The 14,131-nt window shown below is 42.6% G+C and overlaps 1 protein-coding gene across 4 annotated transcripts in view; it reads right to left on the bottom strand.

Annotated features, from left to right (window-relative positions):
• LOC115145962 (protein PALS1-like) overlaps nt 1-14,131 on the bottom strand; it is a 62,737-nt gene that overhangs the window by 19,225 nt on the left and 29,381 nt on the right. Inside the window, exon 3 of one of the 4 annotated variants that reach the window (XM_029687681.2) lies at nt 13,933-14,062. The exons of the other annotated variants lie outside the window; for them this stretch is intronic. The gene's annotated coding sequence lies outside the window, so the exon portion shown is untranslated. The remainder of the gene's footprint in view (nt 1-13,932; nt 14,063-14,131) is intronic. 4 annotated transcript variants of the gene reach the window in all.

Here is a 14,131-nt window from a genome sequence, read left to right as displayed (position 1 = left end):
CGGAAGACAGAAACTAAGCTATTTATCAGCACAGACCTAGGTACTATACTACCTTCCGCTCTTCTGCTCTCTACAGGGCCCTCCCTCTCTCCCTGTTTACCAGCTGTTTGAGACAGCACAGACCAAGGACGCCATTATCGCTCTGTTATCACCTTATATTACACACGGTTTTAAACCAAACAAACCTTAGCGCCCTCTCTCTCACACACACACACACACACACACAGCAATTTCAACCCTTGACCCACAGACATACTCCCCTCGCCAACAGATCTCTCACACTGCAGTTTTACCCTTCAATCTTACACATTAGAAGTAGGCCTCATCTAAACCACACACATTAGAAGTAGGCCTAATCTAAATCTTACACACTAGAAGTAGGCCTAATCTAAATGGTACATATTAGAAATAGGCCTAAAAGATAATCTCAATCATGCGAGTGGGGTCATGACTGTTGGGTCACCTTGCACTGTATCAGTATACAGAGAACACATTTCAGTAGGACACACTTTGTTGTCACCTCAGGAACAGGGTTTGATACTGCGACCAAAACCGTCACATTTGCGACCGTTTGACTTGGCAGTGCAACACACTTTATTTTATTGGTCGCAAGGGTGCCAGTGACATTTGTTCACAAATATTTTAATACATTTTTTAACAAACATGATTTATTCAAACAGTAATGCGCAAATAAGCAAAAATCAACCAACTTTCTGAAGAGGCGACATCGGCACAGAAACGCCCTTGTGTGCGCAGGGCCTATGTCTATACTTTGTGTAGCCATATGTGATGCAAATGATAGCTTAACCGTCTTCGGATAGATGGAAAGGCTAGCAGAATCATGATTTTTTTCCGCATCAATCCAGTTTTGAAAGTGTGCTACAGACATAGGCGGAGTGGCCATAAGCCAAGCTTCCCCTAAAGTAAAATTGCCAAAAAGATATAGCCTACTCCTGTCTAAACAGAAATACATTTAAAATAGGATACTACACCAGAAAGCATGATTTGACTAAAGGATTATTATCTTCTTTAAAATAATAAGCTGTGGATTGTTTTAAAATCGCATTGCCTACAGTCAGAAGGGCCCGCAATTTGTTGAGTTGCGACTGTCATTGAAAAGAATGGCATATCGCAATATTTCATCATCGTTTGGAAAGCAAATATTTATTGCTGTAAAGAGAAGTGTGCTGCCATCCTGTTAGAAGGTAACAGATTATTTTATTACAATGGTTAAATTGGATTTTCATTGTGTTCAATGGTGTTATTTGCCCCCTAGTGGCGCTTTCTGGTATAACCTCACATGGTCTCTCCTATCATTGCTATGCAGACGACACACAATTAATCTTCTCCTTTCCCCCTTCTGATGACCAGGTGGCGAATCGCATCTCTGCATGTCTGGCAGACATATCAGTGTGGATGACGGATCACCACCTCAAGCTGAACCTCGGCAAGACGGAGCTGCTCTTCCTCCCGGGGAAGGACTGCCCGTTCCATGATCTCGCCATCACGGTTGACAACTCCATTGTGTCCTCCTCCCAGAGCGCTAAGAACCTTGGCGTGATCCTGGACAACACCCTGTCGTTCTCAACTAACATCAAGGCGGTGGCCCGTTCTTGTAGGTTCATGCTCTACAACATCCGCAGAGTACGACCCTGCCTCACACAGGAAGCGGCGCAGGTCCTAATCCAGGCACTTGTCATCTCCCGTCTGGATTACTGCAACTCGCTGTTGGCTGGGCTCCCTGCCTGTGCCATTAAACCCCTACAACTCATCCAGAACGCCGCAGCCCGTCTGGTGTTCAACCTTCCCAAGTTCTCTCACGTCACCCCGCTCCTCCGCTCTCTCCACTGGCTTCCAGTTGAAGCTCGCATCCGCTACAAGACCATGGTGCTTGCCTACGGAGCTATGAGGGGAACGGCACCTCAGTACCTCCAGGCTCTGATCAGGCCCTACACCCAAACAAGGGCACTGCGTTCATCCACCTCTGGCCTGCTCGCCTCCCTACCACAGGAAGTACAGTTCCCGCGCAGCCCAGTCAAAACTGTTTGCTGCTCTGGCCCCCCAATGGTGGAACAAACTCCCTCACGACGCCAGGACAGCGGAGTCAATCACCACCTTCCGGAGACACCTGAAACCCCACCTCTTTCAGGAATACCTAGGATAGGATAAAGTAATCCTTCTCACCCCCCTTAAAAGATTTAGATGCACTATTGTAAAGTGGCTGTTCCACTGGATGTCTTAAGGTGAACGCACCAATTTGTAAGTCGCTCTGGATAAGAGCGTCTGCTAAATGACTTAAATGTAAATGTAATGTAAATGGTACTTAGAAAGACAACGCAAACGGGAAGTTCAGAATTTGTTTTGCACGCATAGAAGCAGCTACAAACAACGCTACGGTGCAGGTCTTTCAATGTAGTTATTTCTTGTCACGCTTCAGCCTTGGAAAAATATTTGTTTGTAAGTTCGATTCAAGCATTTAGCTAATATGATAATCTTGTTATTGATAGAGTTTCTTACATATCAATGTTGGTTGCATTTACTCACAAATTGCAATGCCTTTAATGTATGTCGTTAGCTGTATTACTTTGCTCATGCGTCATGCAAACGAATTGTAAAATATACAATACTGTAGTTTTGTTACTGTTTCTAGTGTAATATGCTTTGTTATTCTACATAGATGGTTATACATTATTAGAGTAATGAAAGGAGCCAATTACCATATGGTTAACAATTAGCTATATGGTTTGGCATCATGCCAGATGCATGGTACCTTAGCGCGTGCTTTGTATTTATGCAACTTCAAATGTTTAATGTACAGCTACAGTATGTCGGTGTGAATTGAACACTAAAGTATATTATTTTCTGTATTTTGCAGTTTCACAACATAAACGTTTTCAATATATTCATTCAAGAAAAGTCACGCCTTGGGAGTTTTATTGAAGACTTAGTTGTTAGCTATCTGTCTAGTTTTGCATGGGAACGCAACTCAAGGGCAGAATAGTGAAAAAACATCATCACAGCGGGCTCAAGCACAAGAATAACTGCACACGGTGGTTATGTTTCTACGTTCATCAGCCAACAAAGTCTCTTCCTAGGGAACAAGTCTCTTCCTGATGCAACAACCAGAGCCAGGTGTTCAACAGAGAGAGATGGAAGAGCCTCTTCAGCACATTGGGACCAAGTCTCAATCTACAAGATCAAGGTCATCAAAACAGTCAAGCAGATCCTCAACGGTGAGTTCTGCAGCCGTCAAAGCACGCGCCAAGGCGGACGCAGCACGCGCACAAGTCTCTTATGCTGAGAAGGAAGCTTCTGTGATGAAACAAAAGGCAGAAATAGAGGCCAGCTTGTTGAAGCAAAAGGCAGAAATAGAGGCCAGCTTGTTGAAGCAAAAAGCTGACCTCGAGGCAAGTTTATATGTTCTCCAAGTTGAGAGAACAGCTGCTGCTGCGTTGGCTGAAGCTGCAGCCTTTGAAGAAGTTGTAGGATCAGAACGCAGAGAGCTTCGCAAAGAACTAGACACCGGGACACAGACCTTAAGTCCAGTCCAACGTACATGTGAGTATGTGCAACAACATGCTAGGCCCTACTTTGCTGAACTTCCATTTGAAGTGGAGAAACAAGAGCTTAGTGTTGACCCAGCTACATGCCATAATCCAGAAAGTAGCAAACAACAGAACATGAGCAGAGACTCTCCGTTCAAAAGAAATGAACAGCAGCATGGTGGAAATGGAAAGCAAGCCCACTTCCAGTCACACACACACAACTTCCCTGAGTCACAAGTGGCACCAGACCTCATCAAGTACCTCCTACGACGTGAGATGGTGAGTTCAGGACTCCTGAAGTTTGATGATCGCCCTGAAAATTATTGGGCATGGAAAGCATCCTTTCTCAATGCGAACAGAGACTTGAATTTATCAGCCAGGGAAGAGTTAGATCTAATTACCAAGTGGCTAGGGGCAGAGTCGTCTGAGCAAGCAAACAGAATTAGATCTGTCCATATTTTCAACGCAACAGCAGGGCTTAACATGGTCTGGCAACGACTAGAAGAGTGCTATGGTACACCCGAAGTGATCGAGAATGCACTGTTGAAGAAAATGGATGATTTTCCAAAACTGGCTAACAAAGACAATCACAAACTAAGAGAACTAGGTGACATTCTTCTCGAACTGGAGTGTGCTAAAGTAGAAGGGTACCTTCCAGGCCTCGCTTATCTGGACACATCTCGGGGGGTAAACCCTATTGTAGAGAAACTTCCATTCAGTTTACAAGAAAAATGGATAGTACAGGGATCCAAATATAAGGAGGACTATCGGGTAGCATTCCCACCATTCTCGTTCTTCTCGAGATTCATCAGGAACCAGGCGAAAATGAGAAATGACCCCAGCTTCACCCTCTACACCTCAACTAACCAGGTGTCCATGAAAAGTGAGAAACCTGCCAGGTACAGCAGCAAGACACCTGTGACTGTATACAAGACAGATGTGTCATCTGAGGCCTCAGACCATCAAACCAAACCCAGTAAGACAAAGGTTGAAAACCCTGACCGTCACTGCCCAATACATAACAAGCCTCATCCTCTTAAAAAGTGTCGTGGGTTTAGATACAAAACTCTAGATGAGCGCAAATCATATCTCAAAGACAATGGCATTTGTTTCCGATGTTGTGGGTCAACTCAGCACAGAGCTAAAGACTGTAAGGTTTCAATCAAGTGCTCTGAATGCGACAGCGACAGGCATCTTGCTGCTCTGCATCCAGGCCCAGCCCCTACAAATACATACACCGCTACAGCAGAGACAGATAATAGAGGGGAGCAAGGTGACGATGCTCTTCTATCTGTCACCTCAAAGTGTACAGAGATCTGTGGTGAGGCAGTCAATCCAAGATCATGTTCAAAAATATGCCTAGTCAAAGCTTATCCGGCTGGGAAAAGAGAGAAAGCTGTCAAAATGTATGTAGTGCTTGATGAACAGAGTAACAAATCTCTGGCCAAGACAGAGTTTTTCAGTCTCTTCAACATCAATGACAACTCTGCTCCATACACCATGAAGACGTGTTCTGGGGTAACAGAGACTTCAGGTAGGAGAGCCGTCAACTTTATGGTGGAGTCTATAGATGGACACATGCAGCTCACTCTCCCTACTCTGATAGTGTGTGATATGATGCCAGACGATAGGATGGAGATTCCCTCCCCCGACATTGCGTATCATCATCCCCATCTGCAACCAGTTATGGACAGAATTCCAGCTGTGGACCCAGACGCTCCCATCCTCCTGCTCTTAGGACGAGACATCTTAAGGGTACACAAGGTACGAGAGCAAATCAATGGGCCCCACAACACTCCTTATGCACAGCGACTCGACCTCGGGTGGGTCATTGTGGGTGAGGTCTGTCTGGGAACGGCTCACCGACCAGCCAATGTTAACGTGTTCAGGACAAACATACTTCAAAATGGTCGCACATCCTATCTGAGCCCTTGCCCTGACATCATCCAGGTAAAAGAGAACTACAACAGCGTAGCTCAGAAACACATCTCTCCCTCTACAGTGCACTCGAGAGATCCAATCACAACTGTGAACACAGACAGCCTGGGATGTTCCGTGTTCGACAAAACACAAGACGATGATAAACCAGCACCATCAGTGGAGGACAAAGCCTTCTTGGACATTATGGACAAACAGGTTTTCCAGGATGATGGAAACAACTGGGTGGCTCCACTACCCTTTCGCCCCAATAGACGTCGCCTTCCTAATAACAGGGAGCAGGCCATGAACCGTCTCACATCACTTCGCAGGACTTTAGACAAAAAGCCTGACATGAAGCGTCATTTTATTGACTTCATGCAAAAGATGCTGGATAACGACCAAGCCGAACCTTCACAGCCACTAGAGGGAGACAAAGAACGTTGGTATCTGCCCATATTTTGTGTTTACCATCCACAAAAGCCTGAACAAATAAGAGTAGTATTTGACTCCAGTGCGAAGTGTCAAGGCGTGTCACTTAACGATGTTCTGCTCAGTGGTCCAGACTTAAACAACACACTCTTGGGTGTCCTAATGCGTTTCCGCAAGGATTGCATTGCACTAACAGCAGATGTGCAACAAATGTTTTACTGTTTTGGTGTACGTGAGGATCACAGAGATTACTTAAGGTTTCTCTGGTATGAAGACAACAACCCAGATAGAAACATAACTGAGTACAGGATGAAAGTCCATGTATTTGGGAACAGCCCTTCACCAGCCGTAGCCATCTACTGCATGAGACGAGCAGCGCTACAGGGTGAGAAGGAACACGGGTCAGAACCCAAGCAATATGTAGTGAGGAACTTCTACGTCGATGATGGTCTGACATCAGTAGCTACTACAGAAGAAGCTGTCAACATTCTAAGAAAAACACAAGCAATGTTGGCGGAGTCCAACATGAAACTACACAAGATTGCATCCAATAGCAAAACAGTTATGGAAGCCTTCCCTATGGAGGACCGTGCAAAAGACTTAAAAGATCTGGACCTAGGAGTGGATCCTCTCCCCTTTCAACGGAGTCTGGGACTTTCCTGGAACCTGGAAACAGACAGCTTCTCATTCCAGGTGTCCCACAATGAGAAGCCTTTTACTCGGAGAGGCATCCTGTCCACAGTGAATAGTCTTTATGACCCCCTTGGGTTCGTGGCTCCAATAACAATGGAAGGTAAAAGCCTTAATCAGAGAACTCTCTTCTGATCAGAGTGAGTGGGATGTCCCTCTTCCAACAGAAAAAGAAGAGAAATGGAAACAGTGGAAGCAAGTCCAGTGTCTCGCTGACACCTTTTGGAAAAGGTGGAGACAGGAGTACCTGACAACGCTGCAGAGACGCAGAAAATGGACAGCAGAAAAGCCAAATGTAAAAGTGGGAGATGTTGTCTTATTGAAAGACACAGAAATGACTGGCCAGTCGGGCTTGTGGTAAAAACCTTTCCCTGTACTGACAAAAAGGTTAGGAAAGTAGAACTAAAAATTGTCAAGCAAGGAGCTGCTAAGGTGTTTCTGGGACCAATCTCAGAGATTGTTGTTCTTCTTTCTGAAGCATCCTAGAGACAAAAGATAAAAATAGAAAGGACATTATTTGTTTCTTGATATGTTTTATTTAATAGTGGCACAATTTCATTATACCAGGCGGGGAGTGTGCTGCCATCCTGTTAGAAGGTAACAGATTATTTTATTACAATGGTTAAATTGGATTTTCATTGTGTTCAATGGTGTTATTTGTCCCCTAGTGGCGCTTTCTGGTACTTAGAAAGACAACGCAAACGGGAAGTTCAGAATTTGTTTTGCACGCATAGAAGCAGCTACAAACAACGCTACGGTGCAGGTCTTTCAATGCAGTTATTTCTTGTCACGCTTCAGCCTTGGAAAAATATTTGTTTGTAAGTTCGATTCAAGCATTTAGCTAATGATGATAATCTTGTTATTGATAGAGTTTCTTACATATCAATGTTGGTTGCATTTACTCACAAATTGCAATGCCTTTAATGTATGTCGTTAGCTGTATTACTTTGCTCATGCGTCATGCAAACAAATTGTAAAATATACAATACTGTAGTTTTGTTACCGTTTCTAGTGTAATATGCTTTGTTATTCTACATAGATGGTTATACATTATTAGAGTAATGAAAGGAGCCAATTACCATATGGTTAACAATTTGCTATATGGTTTGGCATCATGCCAGATGCATGGTACCTTAGCGCGTGCTTTGTATTTATGCAACTTCAAATGTTTAATGTACAGCTACAGTATGTCGGTGTGAATTGAACACTAAAGTATATTCTTTTCTGTATTTTGCAGTTTCACAACAAACGTTTTCAATATATTCATTCAAGAAAAGTCACGCCTTGGGAGTTTTATTGAAGACTTAGTTGTTAGCTATCTGTCTAGTTTTGCATGGGAACGCAACTCAAGGGCAGAATAAGAAGACAATGAAGACTAATCTCTTTCATAGTTAGGCTTCTGCTCATTTTAGTATATGTTATTGGCACCAGCAGAGAGCATCAACCTTATCCCCGGTGAGTTCACATAACCAACAGAGAACATTGGATATTCAGTCGCTCATTGTTCGGCCAGTCTACATTTTTTCCCATGTATTTTCCCCATAAATAGACATACCATGTGTTTTAATAAAATAAACTACAGTACCAGTCAAGTCTGGACACCTACTCAAGGGTTTTTCTTTAATTTTACTATTTTCTACATTGTACAAAAACAATGAAGACATCAAAACTATGAAATAACACATATGGAATCAAGTAGTAAGCAAAATAGTGTTCAATCAAAATATATTATTTGTTTTTGATGACAGCTTTGCACACTCTTGGCATTATCTCAACTAGCTTGAACTGGAATGATTTTCCAATAGTCTTGAAGGAGTTCCCACATATGCTGAGCACTTGTTGGCTGCTTTTCCTTCACTCTGCAGTCCAACTCATCCCAAACCATCTCAACTGGGTTGAGGTCCCGTGATTGTGGAGGCCAGGTCATCTGATGCAGCACTCCATCACTCTCCTTCTTGGTCAAATAGCCCTTACACAGCCTGGAGGTGTGTTGGGTCATTGCCCTGTTGAAAAACAAATGATAGTCCCACTAAGCGCAAACCAGATGGGATGGCGTATTTACATTTAAGTCATTTAGCAGACGCTCTTATCCAGAGCGACTTACAAATTGGTGCGTTCACCTTAAGACATCCAGTGGAACAGCCACTTTACAATAGTGCATCTAAATCTTTTAAGGGGGTGAGAAGGATTACTTTATCCTATCCTAGGTATTCCTGAAAGAGGTGGGGTTTCAGGTGTCTCCGGAAGGTGGTGATTGACTCCGCTGTCCTGGCGTCGTGAGGAGTTTGTTCCACCATTGGGGGCCAGAGCAGCGAACAGTTTTGACTGGGCTGCGCGGGAACTGTACTTCCTCAGTGGTAGGGAGGCGAGCAGGCCAGAGGTGGATGAACGCAGTGCCCTTGTTTGGGTGTAGGGCCTGATCAGAGCCTGGAGGTACTGAGGTGCCGTTCCCCTCACAGCTCCGTAGGCAAGCACCATGGTCTTGTAGCGGATGCGAGCTTCAACTGGAAGCCAGTGGAGAGAGCGGAGGAGCGGGGTGACGTGAGAGAACTTGGGAAGGTTGAACACCAGACGGGCTGCGGCGTTCTGGATGAGTTGTAGGGGTTTAATGGCACAGGCAGGGAGCCCAGCCAACAGCGAGTTGCAGTAATCCAGACGGGAGATGACAAGTGCCTGGATTAGGACCTGCGCTGCTTCCTGTGTGAGGCAGGGTCGTACTCTGCGGATGTTGTAGAGCATGAACCTACAAGAACGGGCCACCGCCTTGATGTTAGTTGAGAACGACAAGGTGTTGTCCAGGATCACGCCAAGGTTCTTAGCGCTCTGGGAGGAGGACACAATGGAGTTATCACTGCGTATCACTGCAGAATGCTGTGGTAGCCATGCTGGTTAAGTGTGTCTTGAATTCTAAATAAATTCCCAACAGTGTTACAAGCAAAGCACCCCCACACCTCCTCCTCCATGATTCACAGTGGGAACCACATATGTGGAGATCATCCATTTACCTGCTCTGCATCTCAAAGACACAGCAGTTGGAACCAAAAATCTCAAATTTGGACTCATCAGATCAAAGAACAGATTTCCACCGGTCTAATGTCCATTGCTCGTGTTTCTTGGCCCAAGCAAGTCTCTTCTTGTTATTGGTGTCCTTAGTAGTTTCTTTGCAGCAATTTGACCATGAAGGCCTGATTCACAGTGTCTCCTCTGAACAGTTGATGTGGAGATGTGTCACTAACTCTGTGAAGCAGTTATTTGGGCTGCAATCGGAGGTGCTGGTAACTCTAATGAACTTATCCTCTGCAGCAGAGGTAACTCTGGGTGTTCCTTTCCTGTGGCGGTCCTCATGAGAGCATAAAAATAAATTTCATCACAACGCTTGATTTTTGCGACTGCACTTGAAGAAACTTTCAAAGTTCTTGAAATTTTCCACATTAATACATGAAGGTCAGTCAAAGTAATGGACTGATATAACTATCTACTTTCACCTCTTATTTAGATACATTTCTGCTTATCATTTTCAACATTTGGTCAGTAATTATAATTTCTGACATGGTTTGCCATTTGTTTGTCAACTATAGTTCAACACATTCAGCTTCTCTTATGTCAACTTGTTGCCCTAGAAGACTAAATAAAGTAGTACTCACCAGAATAATGTATTTCGATAGAATGAATGCATTAGTAATCTAACACCTGTAAAGTTGTCAGTTTCGTTTAGGGACCGGGGAGAAAAAACTATTTTAAAAGCAGAATTTCTTTTCCTGTGCAAAATGTCCAAATGTCATCCGTTTGACTGGTTTTAAGGAAATGAAAAGCTGAGAAAACTATGAAACATGTTTCTGACTTCAGTTCCTCTTGGATACATATTATGTGTGGTTGGAACACTGTCTGCTTGAATAACAGTGTCACACTCACATTCCTATTTTCTCAAGAGAAGCTGAAAGAAATCACATTTTCTCACTCCTGTTCCTGTGACAAAATTAACATTAGTTATATTATTTTACTGCAAGAAATGCATAATTCTGCAGGAGTCAATATTATATTACGCTACATGTGAGTTTATAGGCCTTACTACAGTCAGTCACTATTCCATTTAACCCATACGAATTTAAATTAGGAATATACTGTTTATTCATGGGTTCAGGGATAAAAGTGAGAGGAATATCAAAAGGTGCATGTAAATTGCTTATCCTGGAGTTGGATAAGCCATTTACAATTTTTTGTTGAAGTGATATAATTTTGGTATATCAAGGTTTGTTTTTTTATTCTGCTCTCTAGATCAGTGGTTCCCAAACTTTTTATAGTCCTGTACCCCTTCAAACATTCAACCTCGAGCTGCGTACCCCCTCTAGCACCAGGGTGAGCGCGCACTCAAATGTTTTTTTTTTGCCATCATTGTAAGCCTGCCACACGCACACTATACAATACATTTATTAAACATAAGAATTAGTGTGAGTTTGTCACAACCCGGCTCGTGGGAAGTGACAAAGAGCTCTTATAGGACCAGGGCACAAATAATAATAAATAATTTTGCTCTTTATTTAGCCATCTTACATATAAAACATTTGTTAATCGAAAATTGTGAATAACACCACCGGTTAATGAGAAGGGTCTTAAATCATTTCCCCCACACAGTCTGTGCCTGTATTTAGTTCTCATGCTTGTGAGGGCCGAGAATCCACTCTCACATAGGTACGTGGTTGCAAAGGACTCTGACCACAGCCCTATCCAGAAATCTGGCAGTGACTTCTGATTAAATGATATTTTCATTGTTGCAATTTCGATGACTCTCTTGTTCAGATATCAGTAAATGGACTGGAGGTAGGGCATGAAAGGGATAACAAATCCAGTTGTGTCGTCCGTTTCACCCAGCTCACTCAGGTGCTTCACTATATCACATTTGACATTGTCCGTAAGCTTGAGTTCATTTGCACACAGAAAAAATTCAAACCAGGATGGAAAGACCTGTGTATTGTCCTTGTTAATGCAGACAGAAAATAGCTCCAACTTCTTAATCATAGCCTCAATTTTATCCCGCACATTGAATATAGTTGGAGAGTCCCTGTAATCCTAGATTCAGATCATTCAGGCGAGAAAAAAACACCACCCAGATAGGCCAGTCGTGTAAGAAATTCGTCATCATGCAAGCGGTCAGACAAGTGAAAAGTATGGTCAGTGAAGAAAACTATGAGCCCGTCTCTGAATTTTAAAAAAAACGTGTCTATACTTTGCCCCTTGATAACCAGCACACTTCTGTATGTTGTAAAAGCGTTACATGGTCGCTGCCCATATCATTGCAAAGTTAACCATTTGTACTGTAGTGTCCAAAACATCTTTCAAGCGGTCCCTTGGCAGCAAGAGCCTCTAGGTGGATGCTGCAGTGTACACAGGTGGCATCGGGAGCAACTGTTTGCAAGTGCGTTTCCACTATGGTTCCTCCTTTAAAAGTTGCAGCGTACTGCTTGCATGGTGCTGCAGAATTCTATGGTACGTTATTAAGTGTGAACCACTGGTAGCATTAATGCTTGTTAGTGCTAGTTTGATCACCAGAGGGCATCTTTGATAAGCATTTGATAGCCTTCAATAATGGCTGAACAAGAGAATGTGGGCACACAGGAGACCGTGCTTCAATTCCCCGACAGAGAGGAAGCAGTAGGCTGTCCTTGTAAATAAGAATTTGTTCTTAACTGACTTGCCTAGTTAAAACTTCTTGAAATTAGTGTGCACTATTTTTATTTTTGGAAAAATAACGTTCCCAAAGTAAACAGGCTATTTTGTCAGGACAAGACGCTAGAATATGCATATAATTGACAGCTTAGGATAGAAAACACTCTTAACGTTTCCAAAACTGTAAAAATATTGTCTGTGAGTATAACAGAACTGATATTGCAGGCGAAAGCCTGAGAAAAATCCAATCCGGAAGTGACTCATGTTTTTAAAGCTCTGCGTTCCGATGTGTCCCTATTGAGCAGTGAATGGGCTATCAACCAGATTCCTTTTTCTACATATTCCCCAAGGTGTCTACAGCAATTTGACATAGTTTCACGCCTTTATGTTGAAGAATGAGCGTAAGCGACTACATTGCGTAAGTGGTCACCTGATGCCTCTCAGAGTGATTCTTGCGTAAAAGACAGAGGTAGCCATTTTTCCTCTCAGTCCTACTGAAAAGCCAATTGTCCCGGTTGATTACAACGTGTGCCATGTTTCTGTCGATATTATGGAGCTAATTTGGAATATTTCTCGGAGTTGTCGTGACCGCAATTTCCGGTCGATTTCTCAGCCAAACGTGAAGAACAAACGGAGCTATTTCGCCTACAAAAATAATATTTTTGGGAAAAAAGGAACATTTTCTATCTAACTGGGAGTCTCGTGAGTGAAAACATCCGAAGTTCAAAGGTAAACAATTTAATTTGATTGCTTTTCTGATTTTCGTGACCAGGTTGCCTGCTGATAGCTAGGCATAATGCTATGCTATCGATAAACTTACACAAATGCTTGTCTTGCTTGATGACAGGGTGATTAAGAAAAGGCTAAGCTGTGTTTCACTATATTTCACTTGTGATTTCATGAATAGGAATATTTTCTAGTAATATTTATGTCCGTTGCGTTATGCTAATTAGTGTCAGATGATGACAACGCTCCCGGACCCGGGATGGGTAGTTATAACAGGTTAAATAAAGGTTACACTAAGTGCATAACATTTCTGCACCCTAATTTTCTAATTCTAGTCTAAACAATACCCAAACGGAGATTAAGTGAAAATAAAAAATCTCATTGATTTACCAAGACCAGTCCCCATGCTTGTCTCAGAGCAGCGTGAAACGGTGCTGAAATAGCTATAGGCTATTGCTTCCAACTTCAATGTGCTCTTTTTATAATAAAGAATACCTACTCAACACTAGTGAGACTCATGTCACCTACGGTAGACCTACAGTATATGGTATATGGAAAAATATGACATGACTCTCCGCCAATAATTACAGAGGATATTTCTGTAATTCAGTGTTATTTATTCCCATAGTAATTCGTTATGGATCCATTACTAAATAAACATCTGCATTTTTAAAGAGTATTTTATCATTATTTTATTAAATGAAAGCATAAAGATATCATTATCAGTTACATTGTTGTAGTTTGAACATGCAGACTGGCGCTAAGAACAGAACATTTCCCTAGTTAGCGCCATTATTAGTGCAATGCCCCTTAAATATTTGACATGATTTCATTTTCAAATAAAGTGAAATGAGTGAGAAACAGTCCATTCTTGAACATTGTTACTAATTTGTAAATAAAGCCAGTTTGTTATTTATAACTATTTATGTTTTTAGAGGGAGAAAAAACAGAAACCTACAGTCATCTCAGGGGTCTCTCAGTCGAGGCTGGCACGGGTATTGAACCAGCATCTGTAGCAACACAGCTTGCAACGGTCTTGGACCGTTGCGCCACTCTGGCACTGTACAACATGACTGGTCGGGAGTGGCCTACAGTCGGAGAAAAAAAATCTTAAAATAAAATCTTAGTTTAACATCAGTTTCTGTAGGTAATACTGA

Source organism: Oncorhynchus nerka, linkage group LG18 (assembly GCF_034236695.1).
Source record: "Oncorhynchus nerka isolate Pitt River linkage group LG18, Oner_Uvic_2.0, whole genome shotgun sequence".
Taxonomy (NCBI): Eukaryota; Metazoa; Chordata; class Actinopteri; order Salmoniformes; family Salmonidae; genus Oncorhynchus; species Oncorhynchus nerka.
This window is presented reverse-complemented; position numbering and strand designations above follow the sequence as displayed.